The sequence below is a fragment of the Triticum dicoccoides genome, chromosome 7A, assembly GCF_002162155.2.
Source record: "Triticum dicoccoides isolate Atlit2015 ecotype Zavitan chromosome 7A, WEW_v2.0, whole genome shotgun sequence".
NCBI lineage: Eukaryota > Viridiplantae > Streptophyta > Magnoliopsida > Poales > Poaceae > Triticum > Triticum dicoccoides.
Genome location: NC_041392.1, coordinates 537,998,843 through 538,013,355, shown reverse-complemented (window position 1 = coordinate 538,013,355; position 14,513 = coordinate 537,998,843). Strand labels below are relative to the sequence as shown.

The window sequence follows — 14,513 nt, the reverse complement described above, 5'->3', positions numbered from 1 at the left end:
GCACAAGAGGCGTTTAAGGCGTCCTATATATCTCCATCTCCACTACTAATAAAAGAGCAAAGATAATTTTCTCTAAAACCACACAACAAACCGTACCCGAGATAATCAGGACCCTCCGATCAAGTCAAGTTAAACGCATCCTACCGTGTATATCACATCGGCGGTGGCGGTCGCTGCCACCGCGCTCCATGACGCCGGCGACTCTGTCCTCGGGACCTCGGCCTGGATCCGCGCCCCATGACGCCCGTGACTCTTCCTGTATCCGGGCGCGGCAGAGACGGCCCTGCCCCTCACGCATCCACTGGAGGAGGAGGAAGAAGGCCTGGCGCCCTGTATCCCCTGTCAAGGAAGACCTTGCTTGCCACGGTGATGTTGTTGTATGTACATCAGATAACCTCATTTATCTCACGATTTTGTGGAACACTGGAGTGAAGAACAACAGATTTTGCTAACGCTATGTGGCTGTCTTCCAATATGGTTCTGCCGTGCTCTTGAATATTGCTGATCATGAAGTTGAGCACTATCTTGATATGATCAGGAATCATGCTTGATATGAGGAAAGACGGTATGTCCATGCGATTCATGAGCTGGCCTGTTATTCTGTAAACTGCTAAATAGTGTAGTTTTCCTCATTGATTTGTACTAATCTTTCTTCTTTCATTTCCATGTATGTGCACGATCAATCCAATTTCCGTTGATGATAATGGCTGCTAAATTTGCTAAAGACCATTGAGGATCAACAAAACCACTTTGAATTTAATTTGTGTTTGATGTAGTGCATTTTTAGAGGTCACAATGCTTTGGCCGAACCTTTAGATGGCCTTCTTAATTGTTTGCAAAATACTTTTAAAATTTACCTTAAAACATGTGCAACGTTGTACAGGGCGTGGGTTATGTGAGTGGCAGTCCATGCAGAATTGCATGTTTGAACAGGCATATTTTGAAATATGTACGTGTAGGTGCGCAAGGGCTCCCGCGAGGCATGCAGCGCGCGTGTGTGAATGTGCAGATGCGAGGCGGTGGAGGGCTCAACAAGGTTTGGTTTCAGATCCGAATTGTTTTCAGAATCATCTTCTAATCTAATCTAATGGTCGTTGCTACAAAGACTAATGGGAGGATCATACCAACATTATCAAATTGGCTGCTTCAAATTTTGTTCGGGTATGTGCTTTGACTGATTACCTTAATGCCAGTAATTCTTGATTTTTGCTCCCTATATGGAATGATTTAGCTAGCTCTTGATCAATATCCTTCAGCACACCTGCAAATTCTGTAGCAAATGGTAGTAAGCAATCTCAATTCGACTAACAATATTGATGGATACTAAGTACTACTGCCAATCATCATGTAAACTATCCCAACTCTATATTAGTTCTAGAAAATAATCTGATGGAAAATAATAGATTTCGGAAAAAAAACTGCAAAACTTTTAAGTTTATGCAATTCTGTTGTTTTAATCTTTGCACTAAGAATTTCCATGCCTATGTTGTTATAGGTATTATTAGCAAATTTGTTGTACACTGAAATTTAGGTGCTTTGTGAGAGCTGATTGTACAATAAAATGATCTACCTTGCAGTATCATTTTTTCGCAATTGAATAAATTCAGAGCATCTTAGTCTTAAAGTTATATGCTAAAATATTCATATTTACTCTTCATGTTGTCAGGTAAGTCGAAATGTGCATTGCTTAATTATGTGATTACGGCCTTGGCGCTCTTCACGTTGCGAGAGAACCTGATCAGTACCATGCAACAGGAAGCCGGCGGACAGCCAGAGCAGGAAGGCGTGGAGCTTGAGCTGCAACGACAACAACAACTTGGGGGTCAGCTGCAAAAACAACAGCTCAAGTTTTCAACCAAGTGTAAGGTTGCAGTCAGTCAATGATTGCAGTTCTACAATGACACATTCAGACTCTTGCATCGAAAGTTAGATAGGAACATCGAAAGAATCTCCGAAACTTATTTACAGGCGACAGAAAACTTCACACCTATTTTACCTCCAGTGGTTAAACACTCTTGTAGTTTTGACTCAGATCGTGAAGCTATCTGAAGCACCATAGATTGAGTTTGCAAGCAAAAGGATCAGACAACCTGACAGTACAGGTAGCAGTCTTTTTCTTCCAAACTGTAGTATTGATGCCTGTCTTGCGGGTAAGTTACACTTGTGCGACCGAGAGGTCGACCAACAAGTTGTTGATCTCTTATTCTCCGAAACTTGATCCTTATATAACTGGCTATTAGTTAATTTTGTTCAGGCCCCAAGTTTTTTATTGAACTTTTGGTCTGTTTAAAATACCAGTACACGATATTCAGGTCCAAAGTTAAGTACCAACCTATTTGAGCAAGTTGGAAACACATCCAGATCTGGAGTAGTAGAAATTCCTTAGTGCATTGGGATATTGACCTGCAGGTACCGAAGTGTGTGCTGTTTTTCAACTCAACCCTGCTCCTGATGATTTCGTGACTGTTGAAAGACAGTATGCACCTCATAGGCTCACGACATTCTCTCTGTATAATATAAGGTGTACTTAGCCCCATCCCCTTTTCCATGGGTTCCAGCTGAGAATTCATTGTCATATAGGTTACTTATTCTTTTTCTTTTTCCTTGTTTGTATGCGTGTTATGCAGCCAGCGTTAGCAGTTCTGTTGGGCTAATAAAGTAGGGAGCCGCGCTACATAATGATACAAAGAGGACACTTAAGGAGGTTTTGCAAGTGCTTCCAATTTAAGTATGCATCTTCTTGAATCAAAGTGCCAGAACATGTATCTTTACCTTGAGGTATGGTTTGCTTCCAGTAGCAGTTTTTTAGTTAATGCATCGTTGAAGTGTCATTAACCTTGTACTAAATATTTTATTGATTATATTATCATCTATTTCGGGTTGTGATCACGCCTTCTGCATCTATTTTACCTCCTAATATAAATTTTCATCATTGAGGTGTCGTGAGTATTAATGAAGAATCTGTCTTTGGCTGAAAGTCATAAACTATGCTTTTGTTGTTGCTTATTTTTGAGTATTTAACCAAAAACTACCACAATTCACGGAAACCTGACAGAAAACTACCACTTTACGATTTTGTCCCGAAAACTACCACTTTTTTATTAATCCGTGGCAAAAAACTACCAAGTGTGAAAACTACTCGCTTTGCCTGGGTTAAACCTGAATCTGACAGCCTGACCCCACACATAAATGGACTAAAAATGCAATCGGGTCCCTAGTTTTTCTTCAAAAAAGCAATCGGGTCCTCCGCCTCCTTCTCCTCCTCGTCGCCGGCCTCCTCCTTCCCCAGCCGCTTGCCGCCGGCGGACGGGAACGGCTACTGCTGCGGCGAGTCCACGTCGTGGACGGCGGGGCCGGGGTCGTCGGCGCTGAGATGTGCCCAAGCACCGCCGCCTACGTGCAACTCAGTTGTGCGCTGGCCCGCGCCAGACGCACGCTCAACGCGCGGCGCGCGGCGTGCAGCCCGACCTCGACGCTCGGTCTCTGCTGCTCGTCCGTGGCCATCAGCTCCGGCGAGGAGCAAAGCAACAGCCGGGGAGGCGGGGACGCCTTGAGCAGGGGCAACTCACGTCGGAGGAAGCCCGGGACGTCCTGCTTGGCCACGGGCTCTTGCTACTGTCCGCCGCCGCTGCAACTTCTACTGCTTCCCGCCGCTGCTTGTTGTTGAGCACGTACAGACCACACACACATACGCAGCATGAATCAAGCACGCACAGCATGGCAGCCTCGATGCTCTCCTGCCCGTGGCGGCGGCTAGAGGCGGCCGGCAACCAGCTCGCCTCGTTGCTCGCCGTGCACGTCGCCCACCGTGACCACTGCTGCTCGCCGCGTCCGTAGCGCGCCGCGCCCGCGACGACGCCGCCGAGAGCGTCACGGCGTTCCAGGGCCAGCTGTAGCAGCTCTTCCACCTCCAGGACCCGGAGCAGCAAGCAGAGGGAGAGGAAGGCGAGCGTGGCGACCAGGGTGAGGGACACCCACACCTGCCCGTCCAGGGGCCGCGGCGGCGCGGAGGCCGGGAGGGTGATATGAGGTGGCGACGACGAGTTCCCGCGAGAGCTGAGCCATGGGAGGGTTGAGGAAGCGGATCCGGGCGCGGCAAGGCTCTCCTCTTGACGACGGCGGCGCGACATGGCTGTAGAGCTCCTGCTCCAAAAAGAGAAGACGAGGGATATGGACCCGATTGCTTTTTTTTAAAAAAACTAGGGACCCGATTGCATTTTTAGCCCGCTTATGTGTGGGGTCGGGCTGTCAGATTCGGGTTTAACCCAGGCAAAGCGAGTAGTTTTCACACTTGGTAGTTTTTTGCCACGGATTAATAAAAAAGTGGTAGTTTTCGGGACAAAATCGTAAAGTGGTAGTTTTCTGTCACGTTTCCGTGAATTGTGGTAGTTTTTGGTTAAATACTCCTTATTTTTAGGTGTTTTTGTCTCCACGAATGATATTATCCTGACTTCGCAATTGTAGCCTCGATGCACTCTATTGATCTCAGTGGAGGAGCATACACATGTTTTTTGGGGTCCATTCTATGAGATTTCATTGTTTCATAGTCATTTAGCCATGGAGGTGAACCGCTGGCATCATTGTGTTCCAGATCAGAATTGTGAATGAACTATGAATTTTTTATTTGTAAGATGGATATTTGTGCTTAAGTACATTTATTCTTGCCTTCTTGTACATGGAAAGGAACCAGGAGTTTAAGGTTCCATAGAATTTCCCATCAGGTATCATCTTCACCTATTTCCTTTTTCTTTTTGGCAATAAACGACTCCTTATGTATGTGGAAATGAGGAGAGGGAGCAAGGTTGTATGTGGATGAACCCAAAACCCATGTACAAGGTAAAATGAGGGAGCAACCTTGTACATTCTCACCACACTCTAGATAAACCAAATACACTATTTTGGTTAGTGATATGGTAAATTTACCAACAAACAGACTATTGGAGATGCTCTGAGCTTATTTCCCATTTTATCTTGTGTGAATTTAAAGCTGCCATGAGTGTCATTCTTTTTGTTTCAACATGTCTTCTAAATTGGTAAAACGCATTAGATGCATTTCAATTTGAGTGACTAAGTGAGCATGCATAATTCAATTCTTTATATATCACCCAATTAGATTTACACAGTGCATTTGAAAGGAAATATGACGAGACAATGCATCCTACATTATTACATGAGCTTAAATCGAAGAATGGCTCATGATTCCACGAGCAAAGATTTCCTTTTCGCAAAGACGTGCATTGCACGTGCACACTTATTAGTTCCCATAAAAAATCCCAACGCGCTCTCTCAGATTGTGCAGGAAAAGAACATACATATACATGCATGGCCCGTATTCAATGAAAAGAAGCCCGTCATTAGCCCAACACACGTATTAGTCGTTGAAGTCACATGGACGTATAATGGCCATTTCCTATTTGGCGCCACAGGCGCCAGTTAACGTGCATTTTTTTAACTGGCGCCTGTGGCGTCCGTCAATGGGCCGGCCCATTTAGGCGCCGGTTGACTATTTCTTTTTTGATAATTCTATGAACTTTTTTGAATATCGATGAACTTGCTTTTAGATTTAAACAGTTTTTTTTCAGATTGATTAACTTTTTTGAATATCGATGGACTTTTTTGAAAATGGATGAACTTTTTTAGATTTATGAAAAAAAAATCAGTTCGATGATTTTTTCCTAAAATACATGAACTTTTTTTTGAATTTCTATGAACTTTTTAAAAATTTAATGAGAATTTTAAAAAATTAATGAACTTTTGCTAAATTGGATTTTTTTTCAATTTGAATGAACTTTTTTAAAATTGATGAACCTTTTTTAAAGTCGTTCACTTTTGCAAATGGTTGAACCTTTTTTTCTTTTAATCTGTAAACCTTTTTTGATTTCATATTTTATTTTTGCAACTTAAAAAAAGGGGCAACACGCTAGTGGGCCGACCCATGCTAGCAACGCTGCAGGCGCCGGAACGTTAACGGGTCCTGCAGCGCTGCATAGGAGCTCCCCGTATAATGATGAACCGGAACTAAATTTTCAGACAATGAAGGTTAGCATACGTGTTCCTCAAAATATGTGTTGTCCTACAATTATAATGATTTTTATTCATTTTGCTTCTATCTTTTCCTTCATTAGGCTAGTCATAGTAGGAAGTACTAGTACATTCATAGTGCAAAGTGTCACCATATCATAAATGGTTCCATTTATTAGCTCGTAGACATTTTTTTCTTAAAAAGCGCAATGTGATTGTAACATATTTAATATGTTGTACCACCATCGTCTTTTTCCTCATTTGATACTATGTAATGTAATGTCAAAATATGCCTAGTTGGCATTGCATGGAGAGGTACCTATGGTACTCTCACTATGACTAGTCTCAATATCATCACGAAAGACATAAATTAACATCTACTTATCCTTGTGGTGATCCAAGCCAGCGCCTTCAGCCCTCTCTTTTGACCCTCTTCTTGCATCCTCAACATCTTGACTAGGTCATGATATGGTGTCGTGGACATAGTGTCAATATTGATATTTCAGTCACAATCCTAATTTTCAGCAGAGCTCTAAACAGAAATATCTTGAAACGGGTGGGGTAATGTAAGATTTTCCTTCTTGCTTGGATGGTGTACAAATATTTGTGAGGTTAAAATTGTTGTGACCATTTTTGTTGAATGTTGTTTGGAAGATTAGACACACGATGTCAAGTAAGTTTAGTTTTATAACCATGTCATTCAAGGATCAAGTACATATTCCTTTATGGTCTAAATCTTCTCTGTCCAAATATACCAAGTAGATATTCTTATGTGATGTTAGTATTCTCTCTCTAAAAATAAATTACTTAAAAAATACTCGAATACTAATGTCCAACGATAGAATAACATATGTAAATGTTTTGAAAAAGAAGGAGGGCCCCAATACATGATGAGACATTTTTTAACATGTTACTAAGTGATTTTGTTTCTTTTGTAACCAATCGAGGTCTAATGTCGTATTTTCTGCCACAAGTCATATTATTTTGATAATCTAGAGTTTCTGATGCTTTCTTTCCATTTTAAGTAAATTAACAAATATTTCCATTAAGACTAACTTTAAATCTTGGTAAGCATTTTCACTGCTATAAGTCAATCTAGTTATGCTGAAATTTTATGCATGTTAGTATCATAAAGATTATTGCTCGACAGCCACATGTGTGTAATGTGCAGGGGGTATCGGGACATTTTTGTCCTTGGTCCGCTCTTAGGCCAACTCCACCGCGCGACCCCAAACGGACGTCCGGTTTGACCGGATTTTGTTCCTTTGGGGCGGCGATGCGGTCGTCCAGGTTCGCGTTTGTCCGTTGGGTCGTGGGTGCGCCCAGCGCGCGGCCGCACCCCAAATCATGTCTGGGTGGACGTGATTAAAAAAAACTTAAATAAAATGCCTAAAAAGGTAAATAAACGCACTTAAAAAAACTTAAAATATATATAAAGGTCACGGCCACAAAACGGCCCAGTTTCACGCCGCACTTAAATGGCCCAGTTTCATAATTAACATAAAAACAAAATAAAAAAAGCCGCCCGCGCGCTGCTGCCGCGCCCGTCCATGCCCTGGCCGTCGCCGTCGCTGTCTTCAGTGGTCGGCGGTGTCGTCGTCGTCGCTGCAGAGGTCGACGTAGTCCGGCGACGTCCAGAGATGGGCCGGCAGTCCGCGGTGCACGGGGGCGGCGGGCTGGAAGGTGGCCGGTGCCTGCACCACCTCCTCCCGAGGCGAGGCGTCGCGCTCCGGCGACCGTGGCGGCGTGGGGCACCAGTTGCCCCCCATGGCGGCCGCCATCTGCTCCGCGGTGCACGACCAGGTCCACCCCTGGCCCACCAGGCCCGGGTGGAAGGCGGCCACCGGCGGCTCCTCCGTCACCTCCTCCTTTGGCTCGGGGATGGCGACGTCGCCGGCCGCAGAGAGGGTCATCATCTCCTCGAGGCCCGACCATTGGTGCTCATCGTGCGTGTACATGGAGTCATCCATGACACACGCCATGATTCGGGCCTCCTCCTTCGCTGTCATGCGAGGAGGTGGAGGTGGCGATGGGGAAGGCGACGGCGTGGGCGTCAGGCCGCGCACCTGCGTACGCCCACGCACCTCCCGACGTGGCCGCCGCGGCCCCGACACCGTGCCGGCGAAGTACGACGCACGTTGCACGTCGTGCTCGTCCTGGAGCCAAGTGTCCCACAGGACGGAGTCGGGGCGTACCTCTTGTCGTGGAATAGGTCGTCGGGGAGGAGGCGGCGGCGGCGCTCGATCTCATCGCGCCTGGCACGGCCGCTCGCTGGCACCGGCGGGACGGGGACCCGTTTCGTGGAGAGGTGCCAGTTGTTGGGGAGGTGCACGTCGCTCCACGGGACCGGCGTCCTCGTCTCCCAGTACTGTCAGCACACATCGACGTCCGGGTACCGCCGGTCGCGCTCGCCGGCGGCCCTAGGCGCGATAGTGAGGGGGGCAGGCACGGGGGCTCGAATGGAGGAGTGCGGCGGTGATGCGGGCTCCTCCTTCTTGACGGAGCCGCGGCGGTGTCCCGAGGAGTAGCCGGCCTCGCGGTCGTGCTTCCCCTTGCGGTCGTGCTTCCAAAGGCCCATGGCTGCGGCCGGCCGACGAGGTCGACGACGGGGAGCGGCTAGGGTTTCGAGGGTGTAGGGTTTCGAGGGGGTAGAGAGGGGCCGGAGTGGGAACTGTGGACGACGACCGGTCCACGGCTTCCCATTTAAGAAGGACGGCGAACCTTCGCAGTGCGGATGACAGGTGGGGCCACCCGCTCGTGCGCATTTATGTTGGCGGGTGGGAGGTAGGTGGCCGTCTGCCACGCGGCCCTAACGCGGACGTTCGAAGCGTCTGTTCGCTGTCCGCCACGATCCAAACCCGACGCAAATTTGTGCTCGAAATGGGTCGGCCCGGACACAAAACGAACTAGATGAGTCCGGACCGTCGCGCGCTGGGCCGCCTCATTTGTCGTTTTACTCCAAACAGACGGGGCCGGGCAAAATGAGGTCGCGCGGTGAAGTTGGCCTTATTGGCTAACAATTTTACTTTTCGTCATTATTTTCTCGAAACATCTTAAGAAATAAGTTCAACATGGCCTGGTTTAGTAGCCACAGATGAGCATGATTTCATCAGATTTGTTGGTGTTGGCATGGCCCAGGAGATCGATGGATACATACACGCGAGTACGCAGTGGACACACCTACACTTCTCACATAATACACAATGGAGAGGAAGAACACAAACACGCAGAGCTTTTCTGGCACACACACTTGTGCCTTTTCTGTATTCCTCATCTCAAATAGCAAAACTGGTTACAAGCCTATTTAAAGGGAAATATGCAATGCTCGCATGGCCAAGCCACAACGGCTTGATCCGTTTCTCACTCTCCACTACCTGCATGCACCCACGTTCATCTCTTGTACGGCTTCTTCTCAACGGCCACACGACCAGGCCAAACTTGATCCATGCATGTATCTTGTCACTATTCAACTTGACTAATCCTAACAACTCGTGCATGCACTAATCCACTAATGACTTGTAATCTGGCCGCTGACTACACTCTCTGTATCGCTTAGTGCTGTCTCTCTTGCCGGTATGCCCCTCTGCCATTATCACATGCATGCAACTAGCTAGAACTTAGTCGGCTACTAAAACAACATCATGCAATCCAAAATAAACATGATCTAATCATCTACTCTTGGCACTAATAACAAGATTAGTTCCAACAATCACCTCCCTAATCTTGTCATTATTTATTTCTCTCTAGAAGCCCATGGTCGTCGATGTCGTCGGTGCAACACGGAGATGGCCGCCAATGCCATCTTGTCCCGCCGATTCCCGCCGTCGCCGCTAGCCTCCACGAGAGATGCACCTCCTACGCATTCACCACGAGCGTGCCGCCATTGCACACTCGCTGCCACATGTTCTCCACCGGTGCCGCAATTCGCCGATGGCTCACCTCCGTGTTGTCGCCGATAACGCACCTTGTTGACGACTCGAACATGGAACTCCTCGTGGAAATGGCCTCCGCTCCATGGCCATCACCTCCTTGCCGCCGGTGGCGCAACTTACCGGGCAGCATACCTTTCACCATCGCTCGTGACACAGCTCGAAGATGAAGGAGACTCGGACCTCGACACACCATGCTCTCGTGCACCACCACCTCGTGGCAGCCGCACCATGTCGAACCCCGACCACGCCATATGGGCGAGGTTGAGCCCTTCCGGCGACCCGACGAGTGTGGTGAAGTGCACAAACATTCTCTCATCATGGCTCCGAATACCAAGTGTTGGCATGGCCCAGAAGATCGATGGATACACACACGCGAGTATGTAGTGGACACACCTACACTTCTCACGTAATACACAATGGAGAGGAAGAACACAAACACGCAGAGCCTTTCTGGCACACGCACTTGTGCCTTTTCTGTATTCCTCATCTCAAATAGCAAAACTGGTTACAAGCCTATTTAAAGGGAAATATGCAATGCTCGCATGGCCAAGCCACAACGGCTTGATCCGTTTCTCACTCTCCACTACCTGCATGCACCCACGTTCAACTCTTGTACGGCTTCTTCTCAACGGCCACACGACCAGGTCAAACTTGATCCATGCATGTATCTTGCCACTATTCAACTTGACTAATCCTAACAACTCGTGCATGCACTAATCCACTAATGACTCGCAATCTGGCCGCTGACTACACTCTCTGTATCGCTTAGTGCTGTCTCTCTTGCCGGTATGCCCCTCTGCCATTATCACGTGCATGCAATTAGCTAGAACTTAGTCGGCTACTAAAACAACATCATGCAATCCAAAATAAACATGATCTAATCATCTACTCTTGGCACTAATAACAAGATTAGTTCCAACAGTTGGTAGATCGTCACTAGCAAGTCCAGGAAGATAAACCGGTCTCGAATCGAGGTCATCAAAATCTCTACTACTAAAGAATACTGTATTGACCACTTGACATGAGTGGTGAGCTATCTCAAAAACAATAAACAACAAAGGGTGCTGTATTGGTTTCGCTTCCACCCCTTCCATCGATACATGCCCCGTCTCACCAATTTTCTTTTCTTCAAAAATACTTTTTTTTAGACCGACCCCAACCTCTTCATTTTTGGGAAAAGAAATCCCTAATAAAGCAATCATCAGAAATCAAATAAATTGCTAATAGCAAGAAATCCCCTGCAAGCAATCAACAAAGTCAATAGTTATACGTACACAATCTCAAACACATAGTATCTTTCTTCACCTTTGCCCCTGCAGCATATCTGGATCTCAACCAAATGAAAAATTTCCTACGTTGTACAATACAAATACAAAGAAAAATAAAGTTGCCTCGGTTGCAACGCAAGAGTAACTAAAATACCAGCGTGATATCTTAGACTTCCAAACCTGGAAGCAAGATGAAAGAGCGCCTGAGGTAGAGGTATGGACGCCGAGCGGAGCCAAACGAGGCATGCGGCCGTCTACGTAGCGCCTCTGCCCGAAGTCCATACGCCTCACGGCATCAGCCGCACGCGCAGAGGCCCGGACGACGGGCATGACTCGCGTGGCGCCAAACTCCCCAACGGCGCGCGGGGAAACACGAAGGGATCGATCTCGAGAGTCCATCCGCCATCGGCATGCACGATCCGTCCAAGTAGTGCTGCTCAGGTCAGGTGGCTGGTGCGGAGCTGGAACCAGCTCCTTGTCCACTTCCCTGCGTCGCACACGGGACACCTGATCCTGTCCGGCTGCGTCCAAATCAGCCCTGCACGCTTGTCCCTCCCCCGTAGGACCTCCCGGCCTGCAAATTGCAGCCACGCAGAGACATCTATCGAGACAGCGAGCGAGAGGATAGGGTGTGGGGCGGAGGCGGGCGAGGCTACGTTCCAAGCGGGCTGCGAAGTTGCGTGCATGCATGCATGCATGCAGCAGAGAGGCTGGGACGACGCCGTGTGGGACGACCAACAACTGGCGCCGTTGCCGGGGGCTTTGGGAATAGGCTTTTCGTCAGCCAGCCGCCTGGCCGGCCCCGCCGCACATGCGACCCGATCTTTGTGTTTTCAGACACGGCATGCACACATGCATGCCTCTTGCTTTACTGCCTTCGCTTCTCGTCATCGCTAAGCGCCATGCCTTCACCCGTAAGTAACCAAAGACGAAAAAGATTTGTTTTTACCGCGCTCCAAGGGGGACAGGCCGAAAGGCCGCGATGGTCACCATCATACTCCCCCGCGTAAAAACAAATATAAGAGCGTTTATAGCTTACTAAAGTAATGATCTAAATACTCTTATATTTCTTTAAAGAGGTAGTACTATATAGGAAGAAAAAAATAGCCTTAAAAAGGAAAAAAAAAAGAGAATAGACTACAATGATACTCTTAACGTTTGGAATTATCCCACTATTTGCTTCCTTGGCAAAGCTATTCTTAATTTAAGCATATGCTCTTAGCTTTTTTTTTTCTTGGTGTCAAACCTGAAAATGAGGTTTGATAGGGCGACGAACGACGACGAAGCTCGACGGCATTGCGCTCGCTGGTCACTAGGTAGGGGGAGTACACTGCTCGGCCACAAGAGAACCATGTTTGCTCGGGCGATGAACGACGACAACACTCGCTGTTATTGCGCTCATTGGTCGCTAGGTAGATGGACCGATCTCGAGAGTCCATCCGCCATCGCCTTGCTCGCCCCGATGGTGGGTCCGCCATAGCTAGAATCAAGCTTACCCACACACACACAGAGAGAGACATACACAAAGGGAGGGAGGGAGATGTGGAACGGGTGCATACACGGTGTTTCCTAGGTACGACCACCATCATCACCTTTAACCGTCGTCGCCGCTGCACTAGGTAGCTAGGTCCGGCTGCATCCGACACAATATATAGAGAAAAATGGAATAATGATGAAAATGGGTTAGGGCATCCTTAGGGTAATAAGGACAACCAAGAATGGTTCATGGGTCAGGCTAGCAGCACGATCACAGGGTGATTTCTTCTTGTCAAAATCTCCTTGGCACAAGAAGAACAATATCTCACATGCTTGAGCACTGCATTGAATCAACTTAGATTGTTCGGCGGGGTGCTTCTCTTTGTGGTTGCTGTTGAATGTCATGAAAGAATTCACTTTGCATACCAGTAATAATAGCAACCAAACTATGACCAAGAATATGCATACACTGCTTTCAACTAGTAAAATTTGAGCCATCAAAGTAAGGACCTCTGAGGTGATAACTTCCTTCTCTATAATCCATTCTTCCCTTAGGTGGTTAATCCAAAACAAGGAAACCTTCCTAGGATACTGAAAACCCACAAGTAAAGGGGATCAATTATAGATATTTTTGATAAGTGAGAGTGTTGAACCTAACGAATAGCATAATGAATTGTGTTGATGGAAATTAGTAAGGAATCATTGTAAAAGCTGCAAATATTGTTTTGTTGTTTGTTGAACAAGAGAGCAAGTGGAATAATGTAAATTGTAACAAAAGTGAAAGAGTGCAACAAGTGTATCAATCCTTCATTTTGCTAAGGACAAGTCGGTACCGTTTCCTATATGGATCAAATTGTTCTCCAGGACATCAGGTATTTCACCAAGTTGTTTTCACCTAGTTCCATTGCCTTTATCTTCCATTGCCTTGATAATTATTGTGAAGTGGAGCCTATGCTTATGCACTTTCCTTACTTGGACAACATACAAACATATGATTATACCCTCTATGCAAGCATTTACAAACACACCAAGGATAATTACGATAAATAATATACATCACTCCAACCACCCATCATAGACAAATGATGTGGTACATGTGCACGAGTTTTAGTTGTAGCATTGTCGAAGTAAGAGTATCGCTCCCACAACGAGCATAGGAAATGGTCTTCGCCTCTCGTAGAGGTTTATCAGAATATGCCTATAAGTTAGTTGAGGTCAAAAGCAAAAGTGATGCGAAAGTGGAAATATTCCAAGGGTTTTGTGACGTGAATATAAGGGTGCAAAGTAATAATAAAGAACAAGAGTGTAGTGAAAATGATTAAATCATCAATAGGGCTAAGGCATCCCAGGATGCCAGATTCCCCACTAGTATGTAGCTTACTTAATTATGCCAACACATAATTCTAGGTCTACATAAATAATCAACTTTATATGTTTTTATAAGACACATGCATACATGCGTAGCTCTGTATCACACACGCCACTACTATTCCTCCCCATGCTGGTGATGACAATGATAAGGGTCTCCCTGTGTACTCGAGTAATGGGCAGTCTCCATTATTCCCTATCAAAGTTCCACGAGGAAGGAAATTGCGTCTGTCGCCGCAATACATCTACTTCCCCACATCACTGAGAAAGTAACATCCTTCTCAGATATATAGGAACATTTTGTGTGGGGCACTTCACATGACAACGGGAAGCATAGTTGATAACCCAAAAGTATAGGGGATCGCAACAGTTTTCGAGGGTAGTATTTCACCGAAATTTATTGATTCAACACAAGGGGAGCCAAAGAATATTTGTAAGTATTAGCAGT

At 46.6% G+C, this 14,513-nt stretch overlaps 1 long non-coding RNA gene across 2 annotated transcripts; it reads left to right on the top strand.

The window, feature by feature from the left end:
• The first annotated feature begins 99 nt into the window (after positions 1-99).
• Positions 100-4,841, top strand: LOC119328593. 2 transcript variants are annotated; one of them, XR_005159044.1, is made up of 7 exons: positions 100-377; positions 514-565; positions 960-1,036; positions 1,106-1,161; positions 1,756-2,521; positions 2,628-2,778; positions 4,418-4,841. It is a non-coding gene; the product is annotated as an uncharacterized LOC119328593 (long non-coding RNA). The 2 variants fall into 2 exon arrangements; XR_005159043.1 differs by having other exon boundaries at positions 100-565.
• The last annotated feature ends 9,672 nt before the right edge of the window (positions 4,842-14,513 follow it).